The sequence below is a fragment of the Euphorbia lathyris genome, chromosome 4, assembly GCF_963576675.1.
Source record: "Euphorbia lathyris chromosome 4, ddEupLath1.1, whole genome shotgun sequence".
NCBI lineage: Eukaryota > Viridiplantae > Streptophyta > Magnoliopsida > Malpighiales > Euphorbiaceae > Euphorbia > Euphorbia lathyris.
This window is the reverse complement of record NC_088913.1, coordinates 1,750,564-1,762,908: the sequence shown is the minus strand read 5'-3', so window position 1 is coordinate 1,762,908 and position 12,345 is coordinate 1,750,564. Positions and strand designations below refer to the sequence as shown.

General features: G+C 35.0%; 1 non-coding gene across 1 annotated transcript; it reads right to left on the bottom strand.

The window, feature by feature from the left end:
- Positions 1-2,931: 2,931 nt before the first annotated feature.
- Positions 2,932-3,038, bottom strand: LOC136228173 (small nucleolar RNA R71). Its single transcript, XR_010688507.1, has one exon. It is a non-coding gene; the product is annotated as a small nucleolar RNA R71 (small nucleolar RNA).
- Positions 3,039-12,345: the final 9,307 nt, after the last annotated feature.

The window sequence follows — 12,345 nt, the reverse complement described above, 5'->3', positions numbered from 1 at the left end:
TTTTCTGAATCATTGCATAAGCTTTATTAACTGTTGGCAATGGTTCCATCATCAAAATGTGATCTCTCTGACTATCATAGACATCATTTAAGCCCATGAGGAACTGCATTAGATGATCAGCCTCCACCATGTCTAATGTTTTCTTTGCAACTGTTCCACATTCACAAATGGGAATAGGATTTATCTCTGCTAAATCCTCCCAGAGTTTCTTCATCTGTGTATAGTAAACACAAACAGATGAATTTCCCTGTGACAATTTAGTCAAATTCTTCTTGATTTGGTAGATCAATGGGCCATTTGATTCTCCAAACCTTTGTTCAATTTCAGTCCACAATTCATTTGCTATCTTCACATACAGAAATGAATCTACCAAATCTCTAGACATAGTACTCAAAATCCAGTTAAGCACCATATTATCTACTACTTTCCATTTCTTATAGCGATCAACATCTGTAACAAGTGGTGCTACATTGGTTCCTAAAGCATAATCAAACTTATCTTTGGCTGATAATCCAATTTTGATAGCACGAATCCATGACAGGTAATTGTTAGAAGTAAGAGGAGCACTTACAAAAACAAAACCAGGATGAATGTTATCAGAATTCTGCAAACCTCCAAAATTAGGGTTTGCGTTGCGATCTCCATTACTGCCATGAGAACCTCCATTAGAACCTCCAGAACCTCTGTGTTAAGCCCAAAATATACCTAAAATATCATATATAAATACGTTAAATTTACATTGAAATCGTGCTAATTATATTCATTTAGAATACTTTTACGTCTTTATTTACTTCTTTGATGCAAGGTACTTAATTATTTGGTTAAATCCAAATAGGAGCGAAAACGGAGCTAAAACGGAGCTAAAATGGAGGAAAAACCTAAAAAACGTACCGAGAATGCATAACAGCCAGAAGAACGCTCAAGAAAGATGAAAAGCAGTCGAGAGACAGGGAAAATTCTCTCTGTCGCGACTGAGATTTTCATAATCTCAGTCGCGACTTTCAGAAGCCAGCTCGGGAGAAAGACGAAGTTCTCACTCGCCCCTGTACCCCCTATCGCGACTGAGATTTTCAGAATCTCAGTCGCGACAGCGAACTGTTCTGCACACAAAACACATGTTTTAAATCGGAAAAACGCGTCTATTCATTTGGATAAAAACGACCCTTCACCAGCGGACACGACCCATCATTTACAACCCTTCAACAGCTATAAATAAGTGATCCATTTTAGAAAAAAGGGTTGGAAAAAGTTAGAGAAATTAGAGAAGAAAGTTATTATGTTGAGTTTCTGATTCAGAAAAGAATCAGAAAGTTAGATTTCATTTCTGTAAACAAACTTGCTATACACAAGTTGTTATTAGATTAGTTATAAACACAGTATCAGTTTAGTTTCTAAGGTTGATCAGAGACAAGTTTTCATTCTGGTAGTGGACCTAGCAGTCTCTATTCCGAAGATCCAGCGAGAAGAATTGACGGCTGAAGCGCATGAGGTTTGACGCACCTACGGAGTTTGAGAGAAAGATTGTCAATCCGGATCTCAAAGTTTTCGTTACAATACTATCCAAGTTTCTACTTCTCTGTTAACTTGTGAAAATTCACATTTCATTAATGATATACTTATTTATTCAATATATTCTTACTGTTGATTATTTTGATATTGTTCTGACAAAATGATTTTCAAAATGATAAACTGGTGTTTTTATTAAAACGTTCTATTCCATCTTATTCATATAAGAACTTCGTTGAACACTTGACAGATTTAGGTTTTATGGATGACATGATCGCTGATCGCGGCTTATCAGACATAAAATACTAGTTTGATTAAGGTAGAAATCACCTTAACATCAGGGGGATTTCTACGGTTCAAAGCCATTTAATTGAATAAATCGCTATATTGTTACATGCCCATAATCTTTACAAAGTTAAAGTTGTTTTCTTTGCTTTATGAAAATAAGTTTTATACCTTCTATTTATTCCAATTACGGTAGTATTTGTCTTGTAATCAAAATCCCAAGACAGAACTGTTCTCTAAACTCGATATAATACTTCTATCTAATCCTAATTTACCAAAACCAATTCCATCAATTAAACGTATTTCTTTTATTAAGCCTAAACACGTGATTAAAACCGAATTAAATAAAGTTTTAGTTAAAAAGCGTTCCCTGTGGGTTCGATATCTTTTATTACTACAAGCGTACACCGTGCACTTGCGAAAATCGCTCAACAAGTTTTTGGCGCCGTTGCCGGGGAACGCCAAAATTTTTGACAAAATTTTAAATTTTTCGTGTTTTATTTCGAATCCAGGTTTAAACATAATTATTTTAACTTTTATAATTTAATAATTTTCATTTACTAATTTATTTATTTTTCAAAATTTTGTTTTGTAGGTAGTTTCGGTTCGTGCAAGATTTCAGGTTCATTTCGCAGTTCTCGAAGTTCAGGCATTGTACCAGACCCTATAGACCCAGAAATTGAGAAAACCATTAGGAAGAACAAGAAAAACAAGAAAAACAAAAATAAGACCCCAGTAAAAACATATACCGAGCCAGAAAAAATGGCAGACCCACCAACACTTATGGATTACGCTAGGCCAGGTGTGACCGGTGTGACCAATAGTATCGTTAGACCCAGAATCACCGCAAATCAATTTGAAATTAAGCCAGCTTTGCTTAATATGTTGCAAAATAATGTAACATTTTACGGGTTACCTAACGAAAATCCTAACACCCATTTAACAAATTTCCTTGAAATTTGTGACACTTTTAAAATCCCAGATGTGACTGCAGAAGCAATCAAACTTCACATCTTTCCTTTCACTTTGAAGGATAGAGCCAAAGAATGGTTAACTTCTATGCCAGCCGCAACTTTTGCCACTTGGGAACAATTAGCCCAAGCATTTTTATCGAAATATTTTCCTTTAGCAAAAACCGCAAGAGTCATAAAAGAGTTAACATCTTTTTCTCAAAATGATAATGAGACTCTTTATGAAACTTGGGAACGTTTTAAAGAACTTCAACGTTTATGCCCACACCACCAATTACCCGCTGAACTTTTAATGCAAACATTTTACAATGGACTAAATCCTACAACTAGGGGTTCATTAGATGCTATGTCGGGAGGGCTATTTATGAAGAAAACATCAGCCCAAGCGAGAGAACTTTTGGAGGAAATGGCAATCAACAGCAGTATGTGGCCCGCGAAACGTGGACATATGCCGGGGGCAAAACCATCATCCTCAACCACATCATTAGTTAAAGGTATAGTTGAACTTGATCCAGTCGCGATGCTACAAGCCCAATTTTCTGCTTTATCGCACAAAATTGACAAATTTATGGCACCACGCGATACCAATGGTAATCCAATCCAAACGGATGTGGATTACGAAAATATGAGTGAGATCGAACAGGTAAATTTTGTCCAAGGGAAAAACCAAACTAATAATCCTTATTCTAATACTTATAATGCTGGATGGAGGAATCATCCTAACTTTAACTGGAAAGATAACAATAACAATAATACAAGTGCTAATCAAAATCGTACCACTAATTATCAAAATCAGTCAAGAGATACGATTAACACTTTATCTTCTAAAATCGACAAGTTTATAGATGCTATCAGTGGAAAAATAAGTAATCACGGCGATGGTTTTAAACGGATCGAAAGTAAATTTGATCAGCTTATTAAAAACCACTCATCTAGCATCCATAATTTGGAGGTTCAAATTGGTCAACTTGCTAAATCAATTACATCCCGAAAAGAGGGAAGTCTTCCCAGCCATACGGAAGAAAATCCGAAAGAGCAGGTGAAGGCTATTACTCTTCATTCAGGAAAAAATTATCAAGGGCCTGAAATGCCCAAAGATGCAACATTACCAGGAACTGATTTACCAAAGTCCAAAGAAGATATCTTAAACACAAATAGTTCACCATTTGACACAAGTACCAAAACTTTTGTACCCAAACCACCTTTTCCGCACAAAGTCCGAAATAAGGACTATGATAAACAACTTTTAACGTTTTTGGATAAACTTAAAAATCTGCACATCAATTTGACATTTATGGATGCAATCACACAAATTCCTAACTATGGCAAGTTTTTAAAGGATTTGATTTCGAAGAAAATCAGATGGGAAGGAATTTCATCCATTTCGTTAACTGAAGACTGTAGTTCAATAGTATCAAGTAATTTGCCCACTAAACTCAAAGATCCCGGATGTTTTACTATTCCGTGTAAATTGGGAGATATTGAATTCCCAAGTTGTCTTTGTGATTTAGGAGCAAGTATAAACTTAATGCCATTGTCTATTTTTAACAAGTTAGGTTTAGAAGAAGATATCAAACGTACCAATATGGTTTTGCAATTAGCGGATCAAACCACTAAGAGGCCATATGGTATAATTGAAGATGTTTTAGTCAAAGTCGATAAATTTATTTTTCCTACCGATTTTGTTATATTAGACTTTGCATATGATGTAAATTGCCCTTTAATTTTTGGAAGACCGTTTATGAATATGGGACGCGCTCTAGTAGATGTGTCGGAAGGGAAGGTAGTTTTAAGGATAGGAGAAGATAAGATCGAGTTTGATATGAACAAAGCGATGAAATATCCTATGGAGGAATTCACTTGTATGAAACTTGATTTAGTCGAGGAATGTGTCAATGATGTTATTCAGAGTGAAGAAATAATTGAACCTATAATAGGTGAGGAGTTAGATGATAAGGACCCAGAGCCTTTGATTCAAGAAGATGGACCAGTTCCGCCTTCAATTGTAACACCCCCTAAATTAGAACTTAAAGAGTTACCCAGTCATTTGAGGTATGCTTTCTTAGGCGAAGGCGATTCTCTACCTATAATTATTTCTAACAAATTAACAAACGATCAAGAAGAAAAATTGAAAGAAGTTGTTAGAAATAGGATAGGAAGTATGGGATGGCAAATTTCAGACTTAAAAGGAATAAATCCTAGTATCGTAATGCATAGAATTCACTTAGAAGAAAATAAGCCACCTAAAGCGGATAGGCAAAGACGCTTAAATCCGAACATGAAAGAAGTAGTCAAAAATGAGATTACTAAACTTTTAGACAATGGAATCATTTATCCGATCTCGGATAGTGAATAGGTTAGTCCAATCCATTGTGTACCTAAAAAGGGAGGCATAAGTGTTGTAAGAAATGATGAAGGTGAACTGATACCTACACGAACCACCACCGGATGGAGGGTTTGTATAGACTATAGGAACCTAAACAAAGCAACTAGGAAAGATCATTTTCCTCTACCTTTCATTGATCAAATGATCGAAAGGATAGCTGGTCATGCATTTTACTGTTTCCTAGACGGTTATTCCGGATTCTTTCAAATTTACATTTACCCAGATGACCAAGATAAAACAACCTTCACATGTCCTTACGGAACATTTGCATATAGGAGAATGCCTTTTGGTCTATGTAATGCACCAGCAACATTTCAACGATGTATGACAGCAATATTTAATGATTTCATTGAAGACATAATGGAAGTTTTCATGGATGATTTTTCAGTTTATGGAGATTCTTTCGATGCATGTTTACAGAACTTAGATAAAGTATTGTCTAGATGTGAGGAAACGAATTTAGTATTAAATTGGGAAAAATGTCATTTCATGGTAGACGAAGGAATTGTTTTAGGTCATAAGATATCTGAAAAAGGTTTAGAAGTGGACAGAGCAAAGACTTCAGTTATAGAAAAATTACCCCCACCAACCACTGTTAAGGGAGTAAGATCATTTTTAGGTCATGCAGGTTTTTACAGAAGGTTTATAAAGAACTTTTCTGTAATCTCCAAACTACTTACTAATTTTCTTATGAAAGATTCAACTTTTGATTTTAATAAAGATTGTTTACAAGCTTTCAATACTTTGAAAACGGCTTTAGTCAGTACACCTATAATATCGAACCCCGATTGGAATCTACCTTTCGAAACTATGTGTGATGCGAGTGACTTAGCTGTAGGATGTGTATTAGGTCAAAGGAAGGATAAGAAACTTCATGTTATATATTATGCGAGTCACACATTGTCCGGTGCACAGTTAAATTACACCACAACTGAAAAAGAAATGTTAGCAGTAGTCTTTGCATGTGATAAGTTCAGATCTTATTTGTTAGGATCTAAAGTCATCATTTATACAGATCATGCAGCTTTACGATATTTATTTGCTAAGAAAGATGCAAAACCGCGTCTTATTAGATGGGTTTTACTATTGCAAGAATTTGACATTGAGATTAAGGACAAAAAGGGAGTTGAAAACATGGTCGCTGATCATCTATCAAGACTTGAGGATGAAAACGGTCCCATCGGTGAAACATCAGGCATTCGAGATGATTTCCCCGATGAACATCTCATGCAAGTACAAAGTGTCATAGCTCCATGGTATGCGGATATAGCCAATTACTTAGCTGCATATGTTGTGCCAGATGGATTGACTTCTCAGCAAAAGAAGAAATTCTTTTCAGAAGCTAAGAAATATTTTTGGGAAGATCCATTCTTGTTCAAAACATGCGGCGATGGAATATTTAGGAGATGTGTTAGTGAGTTTGAATATGACTCTATAATGTTAGAATGTCATGCTAGCGCTTACGGAGGTCATAATAGCGTAAGCAAAACAGCAGCTAGAATACTTGAATGCGGATTCTTTTGGCCTACTCTGTTTAAAGATGTCCGTTCATTTATTATCCGCTGTGATAAATGTCAAAGAACAGGGAATATAGGAAGGAAAGATGAGATGCCTCTTACGAACATATTGGAAGTTGAAATCTTCGACGTATGGGGGATTGATTTCATGGGTCCTTTTCCTACTTCTTTTGGCAAAAATTACATATTAGTAGCCGTAGATTATGTTTCAAAGTGGGTTGAAGCAATTGCAACCCCGACAAATGATTCTAAAGTAGTTGTTAAGTTTTTTAATTCAATATTCTGTCGATTTGGAGTTCCTAGAGTTATGGTAAGCGACGGTGGTACTCATTTCGTAAATAGAGCTTTTGAGTCACTTATGAAAAAATACGGAGTACACCACCGTATCTCTACACCGTACCATCCTCAAACGAATGGTCAAGCAGAAATTTCAAATAGAGAACTCAAATGGATACTTGAGAAAACAGTTTCGTCTTCTAGAAGAGACTGGGCATATAAACTTAACGATGCATTATGGGCATACCGTACTGCGTTTAAAACACCCATCGGAATGACACCTTATAGATTAGTCTATGGTAAAGCTTGTCATTTGCCGGTTGAATTAGAACATAAAGCATATTGGGCTATAAGAACTCTTAATTATGATTTGCAAAGCGCGGGAAAAAAGCGTTTGTTCGACTTAAACGAGTTGGATGAACTACGCTATTTGTCCTACGAAAATGCCAGAATTTATAAGGAAAAAATTAAAAAGTGGCATGATGCAAAAATCAAAATTAAAAACTTTAATGTTGGGGATAAAGTCCTACATTTTTGGTTGTTAAAACATTTGATTACGGAACTTTGGAGCTAGAAAAGTCTAACGGCGAACGATTTAAGGTCAATGGTAATCGTTACAAGATTTATTTCGACGGAGCTCCAATTCAAGCAATTGAATCCGTGGATAAATTCTATGAAAGTTAATTTATTTAGTTTTCATATTTTTAATTTATAGTTTTCTTATTTTATGTTCCTCATTCTTATTCTTTTTCTTTTTAATTTATTTATTTTATTTCATTTACTTTAATTTTTATTTATTTATTTTTATATTTATTTTTGTGTACAAATGAGTTTTGTTAACATTAAAATTTTAATTTAGTCATGTTTTAAAATTTTCATTAAGTATTAAGTGTTATTGAGAAATTAAATGTGCAGAAATCTCAGTTGAGATTTTCCATGTTTCAGGATTTGGAAATTCTCAGTTGAGATTCCGAAAATCTCAGTTGAGATTTTCTGTCTTTTTGCAATTGAAATAACTGTAAGGGATTGCAGTCTTCTTTCTTTAAAAATTTCTGTCAGTTGAAACAAAGAGGTATCACTTTGGCACCTTTTTCTTTTTAACAGATACAACCTTTCACTTATAGGTCTTATATATTCCTGTAGGATCAGACTTTTTCCATTTCATTTTATCTTTCTGACTTTCTTTCTAAAATTCCCAAATCCTACAGACTTCATTTTCTTTTCTCTCACAGACATGACTAAGTCTTTGAAAAATGTTCAAAAACACACTTCTTCTCAAAACGGGAAAGTTGATATCTCCGATCGTTATGGTGCATGGTTTCCCATTTATAACCATGACGAGGGGAAACGCTTTCTGCAATTCAGATATGCTCAACGAGGAACTCGGGATAAGCGAAGACATTGATCGCTATCTGACTAATTTGGGTTGGACCAAATTTGTTTCTATGAAATTTCCTATTATTGGAAATTGGGTTCTGGAATTTTTCTCCACCGTTAGGTTCGTCAACAAGAGACGTGTTTGTCTCAGTTTTCGTTGTGAGGGGGAGGTATTCACTTTTGGATATCCAGAACTTCATAATTAGTTTGGATTTCCACCCCGAGACACAACTCAACACCATCCTGAAAGGGATATGACTTCTAGAGATATATGGAGGATGTTAACGGGATTTTGGCGATACAATCCACGTCTTGCCTTCAACAAATCCATTAATTCTAATTCCATGATGTATCTGCATAAATTCCTCTGTCACAGCCTTTTTGGTCGAGTCAGTAGCAATGTTGTGAAAGATACTGATCTCTATGTGTTGGGCGACATTTTCCAAGGCAACTCAGTAAACTCCTCGAAGATTCTAATGGAGGGGTTAGTTGCTGCTTCCCGTTCGAAGAAACGGAAGATTGGGTTCGCCAACATCATTTGTGGAATCATATTAGGAGCCAAGGGAACCATTTCTGTCCCTTGGACTGATACAGAACCATTCCCTATTCTAGACTATGAGTTCTTGGAGAACGAGGGGCTTGTCAAACGAGTTTTTCGTTCTGGTCCAACATTCCTTTCTGCACCAGAGAGGCAAGTCTTCATTCAAACGAAGATTAACCGGGCCAATGCAAGTCGTTTGTCATCTACTTAGGGATGTATTATGTGTTTCTGATTGTTGTTTTATTATATGAGTGTTTATATATTTTTGTTTATATGGGTAAGATGTTGTTATGTAATATATAATATGGTATTGTTTATATTTTGTTTATACTTAATAAAAGTGCATTAATTACTTATTTTATTTCTTTTATTTAAGGAATAACCCTTGGTTTTCCTTCAATTTAATGTTTCAGTTTTGTTTATCTCAGTTTCAGAGATTTATATTCACATTAATGTCACTTAATTATACGAAGAGTTGGTTTAGAAGTGTTATAATCATAAAAAACAGTCCCAATTTTACCCCGATTTTCCAAAATCTCAGTTGAGATTACGAATTCTCAGTTGAGACAGCAGAGGACACAATTCAGCAAAAATTCATCCCCCTACCTACTTGCTGTCGCGACTGAGATTTTGAAAATCTCAGTCGCGACTTGCGACCTACAGGGACGGGATTGGGGGTGAATTTTCATTCTTTTTCCTATTCCTACTCTATTTACTTACCTATTCAACTATCCTAATCCATACCTATTACTTACACCTATTTATATCACCTCTTTTTACACCAATCACTCATCTTTTCTCTTCCCAATAACAAGATTCACTCATCTTCCCCATAAATCTTTACCCTATTCATCTTCTTCTTCCCCAATTCACCACCATTATCTTTTATTCTTACTTTCATCCTTTCATATTTTCTTCATCCCATTCACCAAATTTCACTAAAAATGCCTAGACAAAAGACCGTTGCTAACAAAACCAAGGCCACCGAAGTTAATCGATTACGGGTTCAATATGGAGCACCGTTCGATATTACGACGGAAGCCGAAGGACGCAAATATCGCCGATTTTCTAATATCCAAATAGAGTTCATCGACATGCTTTTTCTTGACACCGACACGGTAAATACACTTTCTTTTACCGAGCGTATTGATGAATTTCTTTCCGTTCTTGGTTGGAAACGATTTGCTAGTATGCGTTTTCCTAGTCTTAAATCGCATATTATTGAGTTTTTGGTTACTCTAACCTATGACAAGAAGAAAGGAGTTATCTTTTTTCGGAGTAATGGAATTCGTTATGATGTTGGGTATGCGGCCATGAACCGTTGGTTTGGTTTTCCTACTCGGAATTTTTATTCCAAACCAAAGCCTTTTAGTTCACACACGGTTTGGCAAACTTTAACCGGTTTAGATGTTTTTAGTCCAAAGAATACATCTAGTAAGCTACTTAAGGATGATTGTATCTTCTTCTTTCACAAGTTTTTATCATTCTCCTTATTTAGTCGGGTTGAAAGTTCCAAAGTGCAAGTTCGTGATTTGGTTGTGTTAGATGCTATTTTTAAGGGTTTGACCATTGATAGTATTGAGATGATATTTACTAATTTAGTTCGAGCTTCCAAGTCCCGCAATAAGCAAGTGCCTATGGGTAATTTAATTACCGGTATTGTTTTGGGCGCTCGAGGTGAATTAGCGGATTATCAAAATATGCCTCATGTTGGTTTACCTTTCTTGGATCTCACGGCACTTCAAAGGGCCAATTTATTAAAGAAAATGGGACCCCCCGCCTTTATCTCTTATGCGGATCGCACAAGACGTGTTTTTGCTACCATGAGTAGTGAAGCCTCGGGTTCTCAAGGTTTAGGTGCCCAAGATGATGATGAGGGAGATGAAGAGGATTTTGATGACGATGAGGAGGAGGAGGAGCATGTTGATGTTAATGCCAACGAGCAAGCAAATGTGGAACCAAACGAAGAAGAACAAGTTGGATGGCAACGTGTTTTGACACAAATGAACGAGCATAACCGTCACATGAATTTGCGGTTAGATGAAGTCATTGCCAATAACACCGAAATGAGTTCGAGGATAAACACGGTGGATGCCAATATCACTACGTTGAGACGTGAGCACAAATCTACTCGTCGCCGGTTGCTATCTTTCTTCCGACGCCAAGGAGTTGAGACTACGCCTTCACCACCGAGTTCACCTTGATAGGTTTTATCCTTTCTATCTTTAACTCATTTTCGTTCTTGTTATTATGTTTTGTTCAATTTGGTACAATATTTTTATTTTTGTTTGGTACAATTCTCTTTATTATTATGTTTGAATGTTTTCGTATTATTATTTTCAATTCTACTTCGTATGGTTTATTTCGTACTATTTTTCGTATTTTATCGCTTTTTGCACCAATGAGGACATGGTCCAATTTAAGTGTGGGAGGAGATATTTCATATTCATTTTAATTTTAAGTACGAATGAATGCCACGAATGAGAATGAATGATATTTATTTAAGTATAAATGCATGTTGTTATTCAATTTTTAAGTAAAATATGATATGCAACATTTTGCCAAATCAATTGCAACATTTTTATTATATGTGCAACATTTTTCAAACATAATGGCAATTTTTCATAAACGTAATTTTTTTTTTGTTAACTATATTTTTCATATGTTTCAAACAATTTAACTTTCAAAATAATGTTAAGCATATTTTAAGGTTATCATTATTGATAGAAATAATATTTCTATACGGGCTATATTTTTACAAATATTTTTACAAATCTCCGATATGATTTTATCAAAAACGTCTCGAGTAAATGTATATAAGTAAAATTTCTTTAAATTCAAATCTCTACTTTATATCATGAATTCATGATAAATATAAATCTTATTTTCAATTTTCAATTAGGTTTATAGGCATAAATCAAACTAACAACTTTAGCTTTTTAGCTCGATATTATTTTTCGTCTTACATTAAAAACCAATTGAATTTTTTAAGGAAACTTTAGCCATAATACATGTTGAATTTCAAGTCAATATAGGATGAATGTGCTATTTTTCTTTTCCCAATTTATAATTTTCATTTTTATAACTCGTGTTAATTTAATCAAGTAGTCGTATTCTTAACTTTTGGCCACGATTGAGACCAACCATATCACAATCGAGGTATGAAAGGGAAGAACATTAAGTACCGTTTACTTTTGGCCACGATTGCGACCACCCTTATCACGGTCGAGGTATGAAAGGAACGTTAGAAATTAAAGCAAAATTAAACGTGTTTAAAATTTTAAGTAACGATTGCGTCCACCCATGGCATGGTCGGTACCTCTTAAACGAACACGAAAGCAAGTAAAATACGTATAAAGTTACGATCGAGACCACCCTTATCTTGGGCGTAACTAAGCTAATATATTAAATCTAAGTCCTTAATAAATCTATATTTGTAATAGTTTAGGTTTGGGAAAGGAAATTTTGTGCTTTTAATTGCCTTGA